The sequence below is a fragment of the Nannospalax galili genome, unplaced genomic scaffold, assembly GCF_000622305.1.
Source record: "Nannospalax galili isolate Female #2095 unplaced genomic scaffold, S.galili_v1.0 scaffold395, whole genome shotgun sequence".
Classification (NCBI taxonomy): Eukaryota; Metazoa; Chordata; class Mammalia; order Rodentia; family Spalacidae; genus Nannospalax; species Nannospalax galili.
Genome location: NW_008335527.1, coordinates 514,814 through 536,573, shown reverse-complemented (window position 1 = coordinate 536,573; position 21,760 = coordinate 514,814). Strand labels below are relative to the sequence as shown.

Genomic DNA, 21,760 nt, shown 5'->3' with positions numbered 1-21,760 from the left:
AAGAGGTTCCAAACTTCTAGGTCAAACTCAATTACATGGCCAGTTTGAGGCCAGCCTGGGCTACATGAGACCCTATTCCAAAAATACCACCACCAACAATTTTTAAAAATTTTTATTTACTATTTTTATTTTATGTGTATGAGTGTATTGTCTGCATGTGTGTAAGTGTACCCGTGTCATGTGATGCCCTCAGAGGTCAGAAGAAGGCATCAGATCCCCTGGAACTGGAGCTACAGATGGTGGTTAATCACCATGTAGGTGCTGGGAATCGAACCTGGGTTGTCTGAAAGAGCAGTCAATATTCTTAACTGCTGAGTCATCTCTCCAGCCCCAACAACAACAAAATTTTGTTAAACGAAAAGGACAAGCGTCATGAAGGACGGATGTGAGCTGTGTTGCCTAAATTGTCCTTGAGGCTCCCATTTCAAGCCTTTGGAAACCAGCTGTTCCTCTGAGCTCTCACAGGATGACAGCTTGCCTCTATTAGCAGTAATAGGTCTCTCCAGGAGAGCTGGGATTATGTTTGATAAACCTGTTTGGGCCCAGCCCACAACAAATGAGAACAGGGGAGAGGCCTGTGTGTGGATATTGCTTGCTTGCTTAACCCCTTTCTCTCCCATAGATTTGGAACATGGTTGCGGACAGTGAGATACTGTGGAGGTAAGGAAAGGGGCACGGTGAAGTGGGAAGGGAGGGGCAAGCTACCTTATTGTGCACCTGGACTGGTGGTGTGTGAGATGCGCCCAAGGAGGTCAGCGTGAAAAAGGTTCTTGTACATAGTGGCTCCTTGGAGGTGAACTGACTGGCGTCATTCTGATGGGACTGTGACTCTCCCTTGCAGGAGGCTATGTCTGAAGAAATGGTACTTCAGCGACTTCTCCCAAGAGTACCTGTGCATACAGTTGTGGAAATACCTGGGTGTACAGACCTGGAAGCAGTTCTTCCTCTGCAGAACAAGGCAAGAACGGAGCATGGAAAGGGCTCGGCCAGAAGACTTCACCTATAGAGAAATACCCTGGAACTCTGGTATGGAGATGGCACCTCTATTTTCCCCCTTGAATGTAGTCCTGTGTTCTCATTTAATTAAGGGATGGAGAATTAAAATTTGAAGGTTTTTGTTTGCTGTGGCAGCCACCAGTCCTAAATGGAGGAACCAAAGAGATTGCTTCATGACATAAAATTAGGCCTGTTACTCCCTTTTCCAAAGGCTTCTACCACCCCCTCCTAGAATAACAATGTGGAGAAAATGTACTGGGAAAATTCCTAAATAGCATAGGCACTACTATTTATTTTACCTCAAAACCCATTTAATGCTTGGGAGTTTTCTGATGGAAATATTCTCTTCTAAAGTTTTTATTAATATAATTATTAGTGTGTGTGTGTGTGTGTGTGTGTGTGTGTGTAACTATGTGAGTACAGAGACAGGCTTTCCAGAGCATGCTCGTGAGGGTCAGAAGACAATTTTATGAAATCAATTCTCCTGATGGAGAGATTCTTTTATTTCCCACCCCCTTTTTTCAAAGGCATGTATCCCAGACTAGCCTTGAACTTACTTTGTAGGAAGTTAATGGGGTGCTGGGAATCATTCATAGGTCTTCATGCTAGGCAAGTAGTCTACCAACTGAGCTTCATCTCCAACGTTTAATTTTATTTTATAGCTATAGAAACAGATTAAAGCAGAAAAACAGTATCATGGCTGACCTGCAGTTTGCTTGACTGTCCATAGTTGTTACCCACCTTCTATGAGTGTCCATAAAAGCTTAAAAAAAAATCTTTATTTGGTTTGAATCATTCCTCAACTATCTAGTGACCGAATATTGTTGGGGTTTCCTTGCAGGAGAATTTGAGCTTGTGAAGTATTTCTCAAGAAGTGGGGTCACCAAGTTTGGACACACTAAGTCAGTCCTCTGCATGGTGTCTGATGATCGCATCCTTTCTACCTGGGATGTGCAAGAGGTGAGTCAGGCCAACAAGTGGCAAAAGTTCCACAGACCTGTGTCCATTCTGTGAAACATGAAACTGAGAAGGAAAGGGCACTTGGAATCTGTAACAGAAGCAAAATTTCAAAACAGGCGTGATTGTCCATTTAGACTATGATGTGCAGATACTTGTTTTTGATAAGTTATTAACACAGTAATTGTACAAAAATCATGGGATTCACTGTGATACTTTCATAAAGATCACCAGTTCCATTCATTTCCTGCAAATGGTATGGTTTTATTCTTCTTTGTGGAAGAATACTTCCCCATTGTATTTATACCATGTGTTTTTTATTTCGTTAGAAATGTTTTTTTGTATATTTTTATTGAATTTGCTTGAATTTCATACATCACATCTTAATCATCTTTATACCCACTTCCCCATCGGCACACTCCCATAGTGCCCGCCCCCACTGGTTTTCATGCATTCTCATTTATGTTAAGGACTTTGGAGTCAAGTTCCTGTACTCAGACGTCCCTCGGTACAGGTTCATCTACAGAGATCTAGTCAACCTACCTAGAGTCACTCCCTTAAAGAAGATCAGCTGCCCAATCCCACAATTCTATGCTGTATTTTTTGTGTCTGTGTTTACATGGGACTTGTACATGCTGTCACCATTGCTGTAAGTTCATATGAGCAAAGTGCCAGGAGCTTGTAGATACCATGTTTTCTTTATCCACTCACCTGTTGATTCCATACCTTAGGTGTTGAGAGCATGAATAAACATAAGCGTGCAGTTACCTCTTTTGTATTTGACTTCATTTCCCTAACAAATATACCCAGGAGGGTATACCTGGGTACAGGATAGTTCTATTTTTAGTTTTTTGAGGGATCTTCATAGTGATTTCCATAGTAGCTGCACCAATTTGCCTTCCCATTAATGGTGAATAAAAGTTCCATCTCCGTATCCTCAAAAATATTTGTTTCATTTTGATGTTTTGATGATAGCCATTCTAATGAAAGAGAGGCCGTATTTTATTATTGCTTTGATTTGCATTTCTCTGTGGCTCATGATGTTGAGCTTGCCTTCATGTATTTATTGGCCATCAATACTTCTCATATTTAGAAGTATCCATTGTGGCCATTTGCCTACTTATTAATTTTGTTCCTTGTTTTTCATTTGGTTTTGTTTTTTGGTTTTTGAGACAGGTTCTCATGGCACCCTGGCTGGTATCAAACTGGCTATGTAGCAGAGGATGACCTTGAATTCCTGATCCTCCTGCTTTCATGTCCCAAGCTCTGGGATGACAGACATGTGCCACCATGCCTGGCTGTTCACTGTTTGAGTACTTTAGATATTCTAGATATTAACCCTCTGTCAGTTAAAGAGGCAGCAAATATCTCCTCCCATTCTAAGATTATCTCTTCATTCTGTTTTCTTTGCTCTGCAGAACCTTTTAGTTTGCTAAAACTCCCATTTGCCAATTTTGATTTTGTTTCCTATACCTCTGGAATCCTATCTGGAAAGTCACTCCTATGCCAGTATCAGGGCAGTGTTTCCATCTATCCCTTGAGACCTTCGTCTTACATTAAGGTCTGTGGTCCATTTTTACTTGATTTTTGTACTAGGTAAAGGACTAGAGTGATTCTGTTTTTCCAGCACCATTTGTTAATGAGGCTGTCCCTTCTCCCTTTTATGTATATATCATATATATATTATATATGCATATACATATTTATATATATATATATATTCTTTCCAAGACAGGGTCTCTCTATAGCCCCAGCTAGCCTGGAACTTGCCCCAACTAACCTGGAATTCACTATGTAGATCAGGCTGGCCTCCATCTCACAAAGCCCTGCCTGCTTCTCCCTCCCAAGTGCTGGAATTAAACTGCCATACCAGGCAGTTTTGATATTTTTGTCAAGAATGGTTTGGCTGTAGATGCCTTGAGTTATTTCTTGGTTGCCTACTCTGTTAACAAGGGACTATGTGTGTGGTTTTCTGCCAGTGAAAACTTACGGCATGTCTTGAAATCAGGTGTGGAGCCTCCACCTCGGCCCCTTTGCCTGAAGATTGCTTTGAGGGTCTTTTTTAAGGTTTATTTTTATTATTTTTAAATTATGTGTATGTATGCATGTTTGTGAGTGGGTATATGAGTGTGAGTGCAGTGCCAGTGGAGGTCAGAAGAGGGTGACAGATCCCCTGGAGCTGGAGTTACCAATGGTTGTAAGCTCTTAACATGGGTGCTGGGAACCAAACTCAGACTTCTGAAAGGGTGGTACACAGTCCTAAGCACTGAGCCATCTCACCAGCTCTCTGATGTGTTCTTGAATTCAGTTTCATGCATTTTGTTGACAATTTTTGTGTGTATTTTCATCAGGGAGATTGGTCTGCACTTATATTTATCTGGTTTTGATATTAGGCTAATAATAGCTTCATGAAAACAGTTTGGATCACGGACATGGTGGCACACTCCTTTAATCCCAAGAACAAAAACAAAAAAAAACACTTTAACACTTGGACAACGTTTTTTGTTTGTTGCTATGTAGAACAGGCTGGCCTTGACTCACAGAGCTATCTACCTCTGCCTCCTGAGTGGTGTGATTAAAGGCACGCACCACCATGCCTGGCATACACTTGGGCAAATCTTTTCTTTCTTTCTTTTTTTTTGGTCTTTTGGAGACAGGGTCTCCCTGTAGCCCCAGCTGTCCTGGAACTCACTATGTAGATGAGGCTGGCCTTGAACTCACAGAGATCCGCCTGCCTCTGCCTCCCGAGTGCTGGGATTAAAGGCATGTGCCACCACGCTCGGCTTGGAATACATGTTTTTAAGGTGTGACCTAATGATAGTCTCAATTTTATTGGTATCTGTGGTAATAGTTCCCTCTCATCTCTAATTTTAGCAATTTAAGTAATTCAATGCTTTTTGTTTCCATTTCTTTAATTTCTGACCTAATCTTTTTTATTGTACTTTTATTTATTTGTAAGCATGTTTGTTTGTTTCTATGTATATGTGCATGGGTGCCTACATGCTATGGCACATATGTGAAGTCAGAGGACAACTTTCGGGATTCAGTTTTCTCCTTCTATCATGAGTATCCCAGGTCCATTGAACTTGGGTTGCCAGGTTTATTGACAAGCCCCTTTACTGGCTGAGCCATCTCATTGCCCTTCTGCTCTGATCTTAATGATTTATTTCTGTCTACTAATTTGGGGTTTGGCCTGTTCTTTTTCCAGGTGTATCATTAAGTTATTGAGGTTTCTGATTTTTTTTTTTGGTCTTTTTGAGACAGGTTCTCCCTGTAGCCCCAGCTGGCCTGGAACTCACTATGTAGACCAGGCTGGCCTTGAACTCAGAGATCTGCCATTTTTTTTAAAGATTTATTTTTATTTTATGTGTATGAGTGTTTGCCTGCATGTATGTAAGGGCACTTGTGTCACACAAAGTCCAGAAGAGGGCATTGGGACCCCTGGAAGCTGCCATGTGAATGCTGGGAATCGAACCTGGGTCTCCTGGAAGAGCAGCCAGTGCTCTTAACTGCTGAGCCATCTCTCCAGCTCATTTTTTTCAAATTAAAAATTTGAGGTTTCTCTGATTTCTTAATGTAGACACTAAGAGCTATATAATTCCCTGTTAGGACTGCTTTTATTGTGTCTCATGGGTTTTAATATGTTGTGTGTTCATTTTCATTATATTCTAGGATTTTTAATTTTTCTTGATTTCTTCAGTGACTCATGATTGACTAGTGTGTTGTTTGATCTTTATGAGTACATGTATATTCTAGAGTTCCTATTGCTGCTGGTTTGTAGTTTTATTTCACTGCAACCAGACAGAATACAAGGAATTTTCTCAGAACATACAATGTGTATTCTGCAGTACTTGGATGAAATGTTTGGTAGATGTCTGTTAAGTCCGTTTGGCTATGATGCCATTTCATTCAGATATTTCTGTTTATTTTTGATTGGGATGACCTACTAATCGGTGAGAGTGGAGTAAGTCTCCCACTACTGTTGTGCTGGAGTTGATCTGCAAATTCCCATCTAGCAGTATTTGTTTTATAAAATTGGATGTACACGTTGGGTGCATCTGTGTTTAGAACTGTAATGTCTTCTTGATGTATTGTTCCCTTAGTCCCAATGATGCAAACTTTATCTCTTCTGGCTAGTTTTGCTTTGATGTCTAGATTTTCAGGTTTTAGAACAGCAACAACCTGCTTGCTTCTAAGTCCATTTTCTGCTACAGTAGTGTCTGTCTTTTATGGTGAAGTACATTTTGGGAGACTTTTGTTACAGGTTCAATCTTGCTACATGTTGTCCGTCTATTGTTTTTTTTTTTATATTCTCTTGATTGCTAAAGTTCTTAAGCAATTCAGAAGTTTGTACATTTCTTTTTGACTTTGCAGAGTGCCCCTGTGCTACTCTCACCCAGTTTGTCAGCAACATATGACAAAATATGGCCGTGACAATGGAGAAGTCCCCTAGAGATGCAATGGAAGCAAAAGTTGTGTGGTTCCTGTCTGCTGCTGTGGGTGTGCCTTCCTGGGAGCACGAGCTGTGCTCTCTTGGTGAAGGGACCATCATCACAGGCGTGTCTCCTCATGCTTCTTTCCATTGTGGCATCTGCTAGGAAAAGGGTGGAAAAGGGTATTTTAAGAAAATGGGCTTAGAAGCAAGCAGGTTGTTGCTGTTCTTAAACCTGACAATCTAGACTTCCACCTTATCCCAGGAACAAAAGAACAGAATGTGGCTGGCACTGGGCATTGCATGTCTGAGGATCGTCTTAGGCCATTTGCCTCAGGGGTGGAGGGTGAGCTGGAGCTGTGCAGAATTGCTCAAACCAGTCCCAGAACCCCTCTAGGTGGAGAAGCATGGAACCTATATGTGGGACTGGTCATGCCCCTGGGTGGTTCAGGGTAGGATGGTACCCACTGTTTACCTCTCAGCATTGTGACACCAGATCCCCACCATGTAGCACTCCCCAGGGGTTTGTGTAAGAGTCACTCTTGTGTACTCTGGCTTATGAGACAGCCACCTGCTGAGCCAGTGCAGTAGAATGTCTCTGGGGTCCCACACATGGGCTCTGCAGGGCTTTCTAACAGCAGAGAAGTTGAAATTCTTTTAATTTTTATGTGTATGAGTGTATGCCCTTCATGTGTGTAAGTGCACCCATGTTGTGCAATGCTCGAGGTTGGAAGAGGGCGTCAGATTTGCTTGAACTGGAGTTACGGATGGTTGTTAGCTGCCATGTGGGTACTGGGAATCCATCCCAGGTCCTCTGCAAAGGCAGCCAGTGCTCTTAACCGTGGAGCCATGTCTCTAACCCCCATTCTTTTAATAAAAAAAATTACATTTAGTTATTGTGTGTGTGTGTGTGTGTGTGTGTGTGTGTGTGTTCGTGCATGCATTTGAGAGTGCATGTGTGGAGGTCAGAAGACTATTTTCAAGAGTTGATTTTTCTCCTTCTACCATGAAGTTCAATCCCAGGGATTGAACTCAAGTTTCTCAGGCTTGGTGGTAAGCATCCTTACCCACCAAGAGCTTTAACAGGCAGATCTCTGAGTTCAAGGCCAGCCTGGTCTACATAGTGAGTTCCAGGCTAGCTGGGGCTACAGGGAGATCCTGTCTCAAAAAAGACCAAAAATAAATAAGTAAATAAAGGAAAAATTCAAAATATCTGGATTAATTGGAGGAAGTGAATATGAAAACAGGAAATATGCATTATTCTCAGAGGCAGGAACTCACCACAGAGATCTGCCTGCCTCTGCCTCCCAAGTGCTGGGACTAAGGGCATGCACCACCACACCTGGCAGAATTTTTCCTTTATTTTTTAAGATTGAGTCTTGCAATATGTCCCTGACTGGCCTGCAGTTTGACATGTAAACAGGGCTGGCCTCAAAGTTTCAGTGTTTCTCCTACCTCTGCCTCGTTATGCTGGGATGAGAGGCACACACCTCATGCATGGCTAGGGATGCTTAGAAATTTCATATCTTTTTCTCCTAAGCAAGAAGTGGCTCCAATTTTGAAGAGATTTCCCAATAAAGATAAAGCACAGTGGATATGCAGAGATCCTTGAATGCAGTGCTGTTCTTCTTCCCTAGGGCACTATGATCTGGTCAAGCCCAGTGCAATGGAGCACCATCAGCAAGCTGGCTACTATCCCTGAGATACATCTTGTGATCTCTATCCACTTTGAAAGAACCGTCAAAGTGTGGAACTGTATCCATGCAGATGCTTTGGTTGTTTATACCCTGTCCCATGACTGTTTAACAGCAAAAGCTTTTCTTACAGAAGATGGCCCATTCCTGACGGTGAGTCCTGAATCTGGAGTAGGCACACAGAACAAAATGCCTACTGCCTTGGGGTCCCATTACTATCCCATCTTGATCTGTCATCTTGGAGTCATCCCTGCTTATCCTGAGAGTCAGTCACAATATACCAATCAATGTTAGCCCCCACAGAAACTTCTATATCATCTTGGATTTGACCTACTTCACATATATTTCCCTAATTCTTCTGAAAACAATGAAAACCAACTTCTTGGAGGCTGGGGGGATGGATCCATGGCTAAGAGTACTTCTTGTGTAACCATGAGGACCTGAGTTCCAATCCCTCTCACTCACATAAAAAGTGGGATGTGGGTGCATGGGCTTATAACCACAGCACTGTGGAGTACCAAGACAAAGGATCCAGGGCTTGCTGGTAGCTAGCTTAGCTCTACGATCAATGAGAGATTCTGTCTCAAGGGGCTAAAGTAGAAAGTGTAGGAGCAGGACACCTGACATCCTCTTCTGGTCTCCGTATGTGCCCAGGCATACAGACCTGCATACATACACTTGAATAGACCACACACACACACACACACACACACATTCTTGAGTTATTTCTATGTTGCGTCTTTCAAATTCTTTTATTGAGTTTATGAACTTGGACAGGAGCAGTGGAGAAAAAGATGCAAATTTTGTCATACATTAAAAAAATGATAGTGCTGATGTTTCAGTGAGTTCTTGGAAGAGTGCTTTGGGGTTTAGAGAGTCCTTTTTGTAAGATATTTACTATTTATCTTTTAGAGACAGGGTTTTCCTGTAGCCCCAACTAGCCTGAAATTCATTATGTAGACCAGACTGGCCACCTGTGTCTGCCTCCTGAGTCCTGGGATTAAAGGCATGCATCACCACCCCCAGCATTTACAAAACTGTATTTCTTTTTATTTTATGTGTATGAGTGTTTTACCTCCATGTATGTAAGTATATCTCTGTGTGTGCAGTGCCTATGGAGGCCAGAAGAGACTGTTGGATCCCCTGGAACTGGAATTACCCATGTGGGTTCTGGGAACTAAACCTGGGTCCTATGCAAGGACAGCCAGTGTTCTTCACTGCTGAGCCATCTCTTCAGCCCCTGTAAAATTTATTTTTAAATATGTATATATGTGTGTGTCTGTGTAGGGGTATGTGTACATATAAGTCCAGAAAAGGGTGTCAGATCCTCTGGAGCTGTACTTATGGGAGGCTGTGAACAGCCTGATTTGATACTGGAAACTGAACTCAAATCCTCTTCAACAGCAGTATAAGCTCTTAACCCCTGAGTCATCTCTCCAGCCCTAGAAAGTCTTATTCCATGGGATCATCCCCACCACTCTTTGAGGCAGGTTGGTCAGAGATTTGGATGACAATTATGGGATTGAAGAAATGGTGATATATTTCAGAGCTGACAGTGATGCTTTTTTTATACCTTAGGATTTCATGTGTTTTTCTACTGATAGGTGCTGATGCTTTGATTTCAGGTGGGCGATTATGCAGGTAACATCTACACATATAAAGTGCTTGAGCCACAGTGTCTTTCTAAAGTCCAAGCATTTGAATGTGCCATTCAGTTCCTACAGTGCTCTCCTGAAAATAAATGGCTCTTTGCATCCAAGAAACATCACTGTATCTTGCCAAAGGTAGGTGCTGTTCTGGGAACTTCAACTTCAGGATGGAGGAGGGTCAGGTTAGGAAGAGTCACATGCATTCCAGACCTCAGGGAGGACCAGGGATCCTGCTCTATCTCCTCTAAGATGCCATCACAAACAGAAACCCTTCCTAGAGTCAGGAAACGATGCTCTTGGAAGCAGCAATTTCCATTCACAATGGCAAATATTTATTAATGTGTTTGTGAAGCCTGGCTTAGCCAGAGGATGAAGAAGGATGAGAGAGGTATCAAGAAGTGAGGTTCCTAGGCCTTCACTTTTGCTTTCCTAACTTTCATCTACCTGACTAGAAAGTAGAGAAATATTTCAAATCAATGTGTGTCAGGCCTGAGGAAGTCCTCATCTGCCTCATGGTACCTGTGGACTAGGTACCAGAGACCAAGAAGTTAAAAGGGAAGATAGGTAAACAGTGCTGGGTGTTGTGACACATGCATGTGATCCCATGGGGCATGGATTTTGGCATTGGGGAATAGGGAGTCTAGTGGCAGGATTGCTGTGACTCAAGATCAGCCTAGGTTATACAGTGAGACCCTGTCTCAACACCTGGGCTTTTGTTTTTTGTTTTTTTTTTTAACAAAAATAACAAAACTCAACACTTTTACTAGTTATCTGAAAAGGGAAAATCTACTTTAAAAACCTCAGTCTGATGAGGACTCTGATGTGGCAGGATGATTGTGTAATGTAGCTCAGGTCGGGGCCTCCATTCTATCTGTGAATATGACAAGGACAAGAAGATGGTAAGTTCCGCATACACTGAGCAGAAGCAGTGAGTGCTCAGCCCTTATGGGGATGAAGAACAGAGTCAGCCACACAGGATTCATTTCTTAGGCCACTTGCCAGACTGCTGTAAGTGTCCATCTTCAACTCCACATGTGACACTCTCTCTGCAGGTGTATTTAATGAAGAGTTTACTGAACCCATCAGAGGATTCTGCCCCTTTGTTTGTTCAAATCCCGTTTGCATCATGTTTTGGAGCCTGCTGGACCCCAAGGAGAGAAAACAGGATAACGCTGATGTACCGGAGAGGAACCCACAGACTCACAGGATTTACTACATTTGATATAGGATTGGAGAAGACTGGGGACAAAGAAGGTGTCACAGGTAGGCCTCACTATCTTAGAAACACTTCTCAGGCCTGGCATGGGGGCACACCCCCATAATCCCAGCACTCAGGAGGACAAGGCAGAAAGGCGAGTTCGAGACCAACTTGAGATATGTAATAGGACCTTGTCTCAAAAAAAAAAAAAAAAAAAAGACCGCTCTCTGACTTCTTTTCCAGAGAACCTGGGTTCAGTTCCCAGCACCGTTATGGCAGTCAACAACCATCCATAACTCCAGTTCCAGGGGATCAAAGACCCTTTCTGGCCTCCACGGCATTGCATGCATGTGGTGTACTTACATACATGCAGACAAAACACTCAAATACGTAAAATAAAAGTGAAATATTAAAAATTCCCAAAATATGGAGCCTATAAGGTGGCTCAGTATGCACACACACACACACACACACACACACACACACATCACACACACAGTAATAAGGTTTTAAAAATAACAAGCAATAAAGAACTATTAATACGGGGAAGGCAAGATGGTTTACCAGGTTCAGACACTTGCTGCTAAGCCTGAAAACCTGTGTTTAATTCCCTGGGACCCATGTGATGGAAGGAGAGACGCAACCTTGGCAAATTGTCCTCTGACCTCCACATGAATGCTATGCCATGTGTGCCAACATACATACACACACACATAAACAAATGCAAAAATGTTTTTTTTGTTTTTTAGACAGGATCCCCCTATAGCCCCAGCTGGCTTGCATCTTGCTATGTAGACCAGGCTGGCCTCGATCTCAGAGAGCCACCTGCTTCTGCTTCCCAAGTGCTGGGATTAAAGGCATAGGCCACGATGCCTGTCAGAAAAACATTATAAAAAGGAAACATGGGTTTCCTATCCCATTTACACTCACAGTAAGCCATAAATGTATCTAAATATGTCAGTCCTTGTAAAGGGAGCAGAGGGACTCCTTAGCTGGGTGTGAACCTGTGCCTGGTTGACTCTCATACTGAAACCACAACTACATTCTACCCTATTTTCTTGGGCAGACATTTCTGAGTTCCATCGTAGGGCCTGTAGGAAACATGGGTTTCCTATCCCATTTACACTCACAGTAAGCCATAAATGTATCTAAATATGTCAGTCCTTGTAAAGGGAGCAGAGGGACTCCTTAGCTGGGTGTGAACCTGTGCCTGGTTGACTCTCATACTGAAACTACAACTACATTCTACCCTATTTTCTTGGGCAGACATTTTTGAGTTCCATCGTAGGGCCTGCAGTCCAATGTCCTTTCCCAGTATAGGCATCTTTCCAATGTTTGAGCTGTTATTGATGATCTACACATTTCTTGTCTCACAGCACCATGGTCATTGACATGGCTTTATCAGTCTCCTGGACTAACTTCATTGTCTCCAACAGACTGGCGTCCCATAGACATAGGGAGTATGCTTTTCACTCAGCATTAATAATATTGTTCTGGGGCTGGAGAGATGGCTCAGCAGTTAAGACAACTGGCTGCTCTTGCAGAGGACCTGGATTTGATTCCCAGCACCCACATGGTGGCTAACAATCATCCTTAATTCCAGTTCTAGGGGATCCAATGCCCTCTTCTGACCTCCACGGGCATTGCACGGCATGGGTGCACTTACATACATGCAGGCAATATACTCATACATAACATAAAAACAATAAATAAAAAAAATATTGTTCTGAAGCTATGCATGGTGGCACATGCCTTTAATCCTAGCACTTGGGAGGCAGAGGCAGGTGGCAGGTGGATAGCTCTATGAGTTCAAGATCAGCCTGGTCTACATAGCAAGTTCCAGACCAGCCAGGGCTACAGGGAGACCCCCTGCTTCCTGTAGAGGAGACCCCCCCAAAATTATATATTGTCTGGAGAGATGGCTCAGTGGTTAAGAGCACTGGCTGCTCTTGCAGAGGACCCAGGTTTGGTTCCCAGCATCCACATAGCTGCTAACAACCATCCATAACTTGAGTTCCATGGGATCTGGTGCCCTCTCCTGACCTCTGTGGGCATTGCATGACACAAGTACACTTATATACATGCAGTATGCAACACTCATACACATAGAACAATTTTTTTAATATATTATTTTTGAGTAAATGATTCAACAGTGATGTGCATATATGTTTTGTATGAAAACAGCAGAGAAGATTGCACACTTCCTGTTGCCAACTCATATAGGAACTCCAGTGATGATGGGAGTCAGTGATGCAACTATGATTGTCTTTGGGAGTGGTCCCTATCTGTTCCTCTACACCATAGACGGCCTCCAGCTATGTCGATTTGAGGACCACCAGAGAGACATTAGGACTTTATGGGTGGTATGTAGGATGCTTCTCCTTTTGATTTAAGTGGCCTAAATTTTATTATTATTATTATTATTATTATTATTATTATTATTATTGTGTGTGTGTGTGTGCATATACCAATGCCATGGTGCACATGTGGAGGCCAGAGGACAACTTTGTGGAGTTGGTTTTCTCCTTCCACCTTTACATGGGTCCAGGGGTCTATCTCAAGCCCCCAGGCTTGCATAGCAAGTGCCTTTACCTGCTGAGACATCTCATGGACCCTCTCCCTGAGTTTTGATCTGATTTTGACTCCTGTCCACTCATAACTTGGTATCCTTTGAAGGATTCTCTCCATGTCCTTACCACAGCTGAGGATGGTTCCCTGAACATGTACATGTGGGACGAAGGGGGCCATTACCTCAGTAAATGCTGTCTTTTGGAATACATGAAGAGGAGTCTGCCACAACACTGGTAAGCCCAGCCTTGTAACTTACACTTCATCTTGAGTTTTTGTTTTTATTTATTTCTACATGCAAATGAATGGAAGAATAATAGCTTTCTGAGATTCTCTGTGGATATATGTGAATAAATTTATGATCCCCAGCACCACATAAACCAGGTGTGGTGATGCATGTCTGTAATCCCAGCACTCAGGAGGTGGAGGCAGGAGGATCAGAAATTCAAGGGCATCCTTAGCTACACAATAAGTTTGAGGCCAGCCTAGGCTAATTGCACCATTGTCTCAAACAAGGAAAAAGAATAAAAAGAATCGCTAGTCTCTTGGGATCACAGCAGGCACAGCAGACCTTAAAGTGCTTTCCAGATGACTCACTTCACATTCCCACAACAGTAAGGGAGCATCCTACCTTTGTTTCTTTAGTGAGTTGCATTTATCTCCATTTATCTTCCAACTCAGGAGGCAGAGGTAGGTGGACCTCTGTGAATTCGAGGCCAACCTAGTCTACATACCAACAAGTTCCAGGCCAGCCAGAGCTATATAGTGAGACTTTGTCTCCAAAAAAATAAAATAAAAGGCATTTAAGCTGGGTGGGGTGACCCATGCCTTTAATCCCAGCACTCAGGAGGCAGAGGCAAGTGGATCAAGATCAGCCTGGCCTACATAGTGAGTTCCAGACCAGCTGGGGCTACAGGGAGATCCTGTTTCAAAAAGACTAAAAAATATATTTATTATGATATATCCAAAACAATATAATATTGCACATCTTTCACTAATAAAATAGAAAACTCTGTTAGGATAAGTTATTTCTGATGCTTTTGAGGCAAAAATATTTAAATTAAATATACATAAGGACACTGGGCCGGCATTTTCCTGTATTTTTCTTTCAGTACCCTACCTAATGACAATACTTATTCCATTAAAATGTTTCTCCTCCCCACACTGCTCAACTTTGAGTCTTTTCTTCCTTTGAGTATTTTGTAAAGATTTCTTTCTTTTTTAAAAAATTATGTGTCTGTGTGCCAGTGCCCCCAGAGGCTAGAAGAAGGTTTTGCATCCCCCAGAGGGCAGGGACAATTTATATCCAATAAAATCCAATTGTTTAAACACAATTTGTTTTAGCAAAAATAAAGCTCTGTAATCAGAAGCACAGTCAATCCATAAAAATGTCACCAGTTTCCTGTGTCCCCAACACCAAACAATCACTGATTCATTTTCTAGCCCTATATATTAGCTTACATTTTTTAATGCTTTGGGTAAACAGAATGAGTCTATATTCCTCTGTGTCTGGCCTCTTTCAATGAGCATAGTGTTTTGAGGCTGTCTATGCTGTGGGTAGCAATGGTTCACTTCTCTACGTGCCTAAGCAGTATTCCATTGTGCAGAACTTCATAGAGGATGAGACTACGTATCCTTTTCCAATTCAAGATAATAAAAAAATCTGCTATAAACATGTGAGAAGTTTTTGTATGTTTTTACCTAAGAGTTTTTCCTCAAGAAATTTTGTAGTTGTTAGTGTTTTGTTGTTTTGAGACAGGGTCTCAAAGTTGATATCTAGATGAGGATGACCTCGAACTTCGATCCTCCTGTCTCCACAGTGCTGGAATTTGGGTCACCATTCCTGGTTTATGCAGTGATGGAGACTGAACTCGGCTTCATGCAGGCTAGGCAAGCACCCTACTAGCTGGCTATATCCTAGCAACCTTAGTTTAGTTTTAGATTAAGGTCAAAAGTCCATATGTGTGATGTGTGTTTGTATACAAGTGCTTTTAGAGACCAGAAGAGGGCATCAAATCCCCTGGAGCTGGAGTTACAGTTGATTATGAGCAGCCAGACTTAGGTACTTGGAATCTGAGTCAAGTCTTTTGGAAGAGCAACAGCAAGAGCTCTTAACCACTGAGCCGTCTCTCCAGCCCTCTATGTCCAAGATGAATTAAGTTTTGTAAGAGTAAGGAAGAATATAGGTATCTCCTTAATATTTGGGGTTTTAAAAAATATTTTTTGTTAATTTTTTTTCGTGTGTATGAGTGTATTGCCTGCATGTATGTGAGCGCACCCATGTCCTGCAATGCCCATGGAGGATAGAAGAGGCTGCCCCTGGAGCTGGAATTATAGATGACTGTTAGCTGCCATGTGAATGCTAGGATTTGAACCCAAGTCCTCTGCAAGAGCAGTTAGTGCTCTTCACTGCTGAGCCATCTCTCCAGCCCCAAATTTTTTGTTTTTAAAAATATTTTATTTTTATTTTATGTGTATGCGTGTATTGCCTGCATGTAGGTAAGTGTACCTGTGTTGTGAGATGCCTGCGGAGGTCAGAAGAGGCTGTTGGATCCCCTGGGACTGGAGTTACAGTTGTTAGCTGCCATGTGGGTGCTGGGATTTGAACCTGGGTCTTCTGCAAGAACAACCAGTGTTCTTAACAGCTAAGCCATCTCTCCAGCCCTTTAGATCTGCTTTTAGATGTTGTTTTGACTCAGGGTCTCATATAGTTCAAGCTAGCCTCATACTCAATGTCTAGCTGAGGTTTGGCCTTGAATTCTGATCCTCCTGTCTCTACAGTGCTGGGATTTGTGTGCTCTACAGCTGAGACCGCTTTGAATTCCTGATCCTTCTGCCTCCACCTCCCAAGTGTTGGAATTGTAGGTATGCACTGCAAGGTCCAGTAGGAAATGTCTGTTATTTACTCATTTTCCTTTTTTAGGCTTATTTTGTTATTACTATTGAGCTTCTTGCATATCGTGGGCACTAGCCCCTTATCTGGTGTATTATTTTGTTCATTAAGCATGTAGCAAGCAACAGAAAAAGAACAAATAGCAAGTGGCAGATAGACGGCAAACATCAAGAAAGGTGCTTTAAAATATTTTATTTACTATGTTTATTATGTGTATGGGTGTATTGCCTGCATGTGTGTAATTGCACCTGTGTTGTGCAATGCCTGAGGAGGTCAGAAGAAGGTGTTAGATCCCCTGGAACTGGAGCTACAGATGGTTGTTAACCACCATGTGGGTTCTGGGAATCAAACTCAGGTCTTCTTCAAGAGCAGTCAGTGCTTTTCATCTCTGAGCCATCTCTTCAGCCCCCAAGAAAGGTGCTTAAACACCATCAAATCAGGTGATAAAACATCAAATTGAGTACTTAAACATCATCAAATCAAGGACTTAAACATTTTCAAATCAGGTGCTTAATCAGATGCTTAAAAATGATCAAATCATGTGCTTCACCATCAGATCAGGTGTCTGAGCATCATCAAATTGGGTGCTTAAACATGAAATTGGGAGTTCAAACATCAAATCGGATGTTTAGATATTATCAAATCAGGTGCTTACAACATCCAGCAGAAATGTGTAGGGAAGCCCCCAGGCAGCTGGAGTTTTACACAGAGTCCCAGGTGGAGCAGACCCGAGGTTTCTCACTGATCTCCCAGTTTCTCATTCCTCCTGCAGGCATTTTAATGCCGTGATAAACAATAGTAATAACCCCGTTGGAAATGGTTCACCTTCCAGCACTTCTGAAGGTTGTAGTGTTCTTAATACGTTCACCTGTTTTCCTTTCTCCCTGTTAAAAGGCCAGCGAACCAGTGTTCCCCAAGTCAGGGAGTGTTGGGGCACTTGAAATAAACATGTTTGAGTCTGAGGCAAAGGGGCCTGTTTGCTCCTAGACTCTGCTCTCAATAAACAAACAGCACATGACAATTTACCAATATAAGTTATATTACACACAAAATATTTCTTCTTCTGGCATGATGGTGCACACCTAAAATCTCAGCAGTCAGGAGGCTGACAGAAGGATTACTTTGAGTTTGAGGTTAGCCTGAGCTACATAAAGAGTTTAAGGATAGCCTGGGCTATACAGCAAAACTTTGTCTCCAAAAAATACCTTTTGTCTCCACTCTGTGGGATTTTCTTCTCTCTATTGACTGTTTCCTTTGAGTGGAGAAACTTTGTAGTTTGATGCATTCCCACTTGTCAATTTTTGCTTTTGTGGCCTGTGCTGGTAAAATCTTTCCCCTCTTGGTTCACTTTAATCATTTTCTGGTTTCAGATCTAATCTTGTCTTTCATCTATGTTGAGTTGACTACTGCATACTGGGTGAGATGAGGGTGCAGTGTCATTCTTCTGCAGTAGATATTCAGCTCCCGAGCTCCATTTATTGGAGAGACTAGTCCTTTCCCATACTGTCATCTTGTGGCCTTGTCAAAAAATCAATTCATCATAAATGTGTAGGTTGTTCCTGGACCCTGAGGCATCTGTTTTATGCTAGTGCCATTCTGTTTGGATCCCAGTAGCTTTGTGTGATATGGTTTGTTATTGTTTTTAAAATTAAGCTTTGTTCTTTTTGCTCAAGATTGGCTATTTGAGATTATTCTAATCTGTCTCCCTTCCTTCCTTCCTTCCTTCCTCCCTCCCTCCCTCCCTCCCTCCCTCCGTCTCATTATCATTTCTTTTTTGTTTGCTTGTTTTTCTCATGTAGCCAAAGCTGGCCTCGTATTCCTGGTCCTCTTGCTGCTGCCTCTCAGTCACTCTGGGTCTTTTTATTGGTCTTAACTTCTTTCTTGTCACCATTTGATAATTTTCTACTTACCATCTTTTCTGGCATCTATGATGTCTGATGAGAAATCCATTGCTATTCAAATCTTTTGTCATTTTCTAGAGAAGGTGTAGTTTCCCTCTGATTTCAAGCTATTTTCTTTTAATTTTCAGAAATTTGCTTCTGGTGTATCTGGTATGAAGTTCTGGAGTTGAAGCTCTTAGTGTTTGATCAGCTTTAGAATCTGCAGGTTTGCCAGTTGGGGAAGTTTTTTTTTTTTTTTTTTTTTTTTTTAACTTGTGCTGGGGATTGAATCCAGGTCTTACACATGTAAAGTATGAAGTCTGCCAATGAATTCCACCCAAGGTCTTGGGGAGCATCTGCTGTGGTCTGAGCATACCCAGTGGGGAGAAGTCAGGTGCCACTTCTACTCTCCTTAGTGCAAAGGAGGAGATGGGGGACAGGTCTCCATCTGAGGGTCTGCAGGGCCAGATGGAGAGCGGGAGAGGTGCCAACTTGGATTAGTGCAAGGTAGGTCCAACACTTAGGAGTTCCTGAGGGTGGAGGTGCCACCTCATTAATACAGAAAGGGAATGATTGACAAAACTATGTCCCTCTATATCTCCATGTCACTTAATGGCCAGGGACTGGCTCTCTCTCTCTCTCTCTCTCTCTCTCTCTCTCTCCCTCCCCTCTCTCTCTCCCCTCTCCTACCTTTGCCCCCCTTCTTCCCTCCCTCCTTCTTTTTTTTTTTAGACAGGATTTGCTTGTAGGCCCAGCTGACCTGAAATTTGCTATGTAGACCAGGCTGGCCTCTATCTTGGAGATCTGCCTGCCTCTGCCTCCTGAATAATGGGATTAAAGGCAAGATATGGCTTCTTTAGCTATGCTCACTTTGAGTAGAGCAAGAATAGTGAAAAGGGAGCAGAATTGTATTTTGAAGCAAATTAATAAATCAAAATAGTCTATTTTTTTCTTTTTTTTTGGGGGGGGGCGTCTTTTTGAGACAAAGTCTCCCTGTAGCCACAGCTAACCTGGAACTCATTATGTAGACCAGGCTAGACTCAATCTTACCGAGCTCTGCCTCCCTTTGCTTCTTGAGTACTGGGATTAAAGTTGTACACTATGACACCTAGATTTTTATTTATTTTAAATATTTATTTTTATTTTATGTGTATGAGTGTATTTAGCCCGTATGTATGTAAGTGCACCCGTGTTGTACAGTGCCCATGGAGGTCAGAAGAGGGCTTCAGATTCCCTTGAAATTGGAGTTATGGATGGTTGTTAGTTGCCATGTGGGTGTTGGAAATTGAACCCAGGTCTTCTGTAAGAGCAGCCAGCGCTCTTAACCATTGAGCTATCTCTCCAGCTCCTTTTGATTTATTTTTATCTGTACAAGTGTTTTGCCTGCATGTGTGTAAGTGCATCATGTATGTGCAATGCCCATGGAGTCTAGGAGAGGGTGTTGAATCCCCTGGAACTGGGGTTGCAGAGCAGATAGTTGTGAGCTGCCATGTGTGCTGGGAACTGAACCCAGGTCCTCTGTAAGAACAGTAAGTGATCTTAATAACTGAGTCATCTCTTCAGCCCCAAGTGTTAAAAAAATTTTCAAAACAAATTTAGGATGTGATTAAAGAATCAATTGGGAAGCCGGGCTTGGTTTCACATGCCTTTAATCTCAGCACTTGGGAGGCAGAGGCAGGCAGATTTCTGAGTTCGAGGCTAGCCTGGACTACATAGCAAGTTCCAGGCCAGCTGGGGCTACAGGGAGACCCTGTCTCAAAAATACCAAACAAACAAACAAACAAAAAGTCAATTGGGAAGAATGTTTCTATTTTTGCCAGGTTCTAATTTAGAGCTAGTAGATGCTCGTGCTGTCCTCTTTGTCCACTGACCTTGTTTGTTCTCTTGGCAGCCGTGTCTCCTACACAACATGTGATAATAAGAGCATCTCACGCATGGTGTGCAGAGCTGGTGAAAACAGCGTTCTGCAGATATATTCTTTGAATATGTATAACCTTTAATTCTGATGGAATTGTGTGTCCTCTTGATATAATAAAGTCTATTTGCAAGACCGGAATGGTGATTTTAGTGTTATTGAATATGTATAGTCTTAAAAACTAATGAATTGAGTGTGTGTCCTCTTAATTGACAAAGAAAAGTCTACTTACAAGCCTAGAATATATTCTGTGTTAAAGAGATGAAAAAGTGGCTGGAGAGATGGTTCAGTGGTTAAGAGCACTGGCTGCTCTTGTAGAGGGCCTGGGTTCAGTTCCCAGCATCTACATGGCAGCTAACAACCTTCTGTAACTCCAGTTCCAGAGAAATCTAACACCCTCTACTGGCCTCTGTAGTAATTGCACATATGTGATGCACTTACATACATTTAAGTAAAAAACCCATACACATAAAATACATAAAGTGAAGGGGCTGGATGTGGTGACAGACACCTTTAACCTCAGTACTCAGGAGGTACAGACAGGCAGATCTGTCAGTTTGAGGCCAGCTGGTCCACACAGGGAGTCCTAGGCCAGCCAGATCTGCATAGTGAGACCCTGTCTCAGAAAAACAAAAAGCATCTTGGTGTAGTCTTGCTTAGTCCCTTACTTTAAAAAAATTAAGTCACTTTTAGTTTATGTGTATGAGTGTTTTACTTGCATATGTGTAAGTGCACCATGTGCATGCAATGCCCATGAAGATGAGAAGGAGTCAGATCCTCTGGAACTGGAGTTATGGGTTGTTCTTAGCTGACATGTGGGTGCTGGATACTCTTCAAGAGTAGCCAGTGCTCTTAACCTCTGAGCCACTTCTCAGTCCCCAGAGGCTTTTCTTAATGTCAGAACAATTATCCTAGGATTTAGAACCAAAACAGATAAGTAAATGTATCTTTACTATGCAACTGCAGTGGATAACAGGAAGCTTCTCCTAAAAGATACCTCTGTGTCTTAATCCCTGAATAGTCATAATTTGGCAAAAGATGTGACTAGGTGGGACTGGAAAGATGACTCAGCAACTAAGAGTGCAGATTGCTGCCGGGCGTGGTAGTGCACACCTTTACTCCCAGCACTTGGGAGGCAGAGGCAGGTGGATCTTTGTGAGTTCGAGGCCAGCCTGGTTTACACAGTGAGTTCCAGGACAGCTGGGGCTACAGGGAGACCTTGTCTAAAACAGACTCATACACAAAAAGAGCAGATTGCTTTTGCAGAGGACCTGGGTTTGGTTCTGAGCACCCACATGGGGCGGCTCACTGCCTCCTGTAACTCTAACTTCTGGGAGGTCCAATGCCTCTGACCTCTGTGAGCGCCTGCACTCATGTTCACATACCCACAGGCATACATATAATTATTTTTTAAAAATGATAAATTTAAAGAGCTGTGTCTAGGTTATAGATCTCAAGATTAGGAGCTTATCTAGGTGGGTCCTAAATACAATCTTAGATGTCCTTATGAGACACTCAGAGAGGAATGTGCACGTGGATATGCAGGTGACTGGCAGGGACTGAGACGGTATGATGCTG

At 42.5% G+C, this 21,760-nt stretch overlaps 1 pseudogene; it reads left to right on the top strand.

Moving 5' to 3' along the window:
* The first annotated feature begins 1,884 nt into the window (after positions 1-1,884).
* The window catches only part of LOC103731926, a 58,529-nt pseudogene continuing 38,653 nt past the window's right edge, over positions 1,885-21,760 (top strand).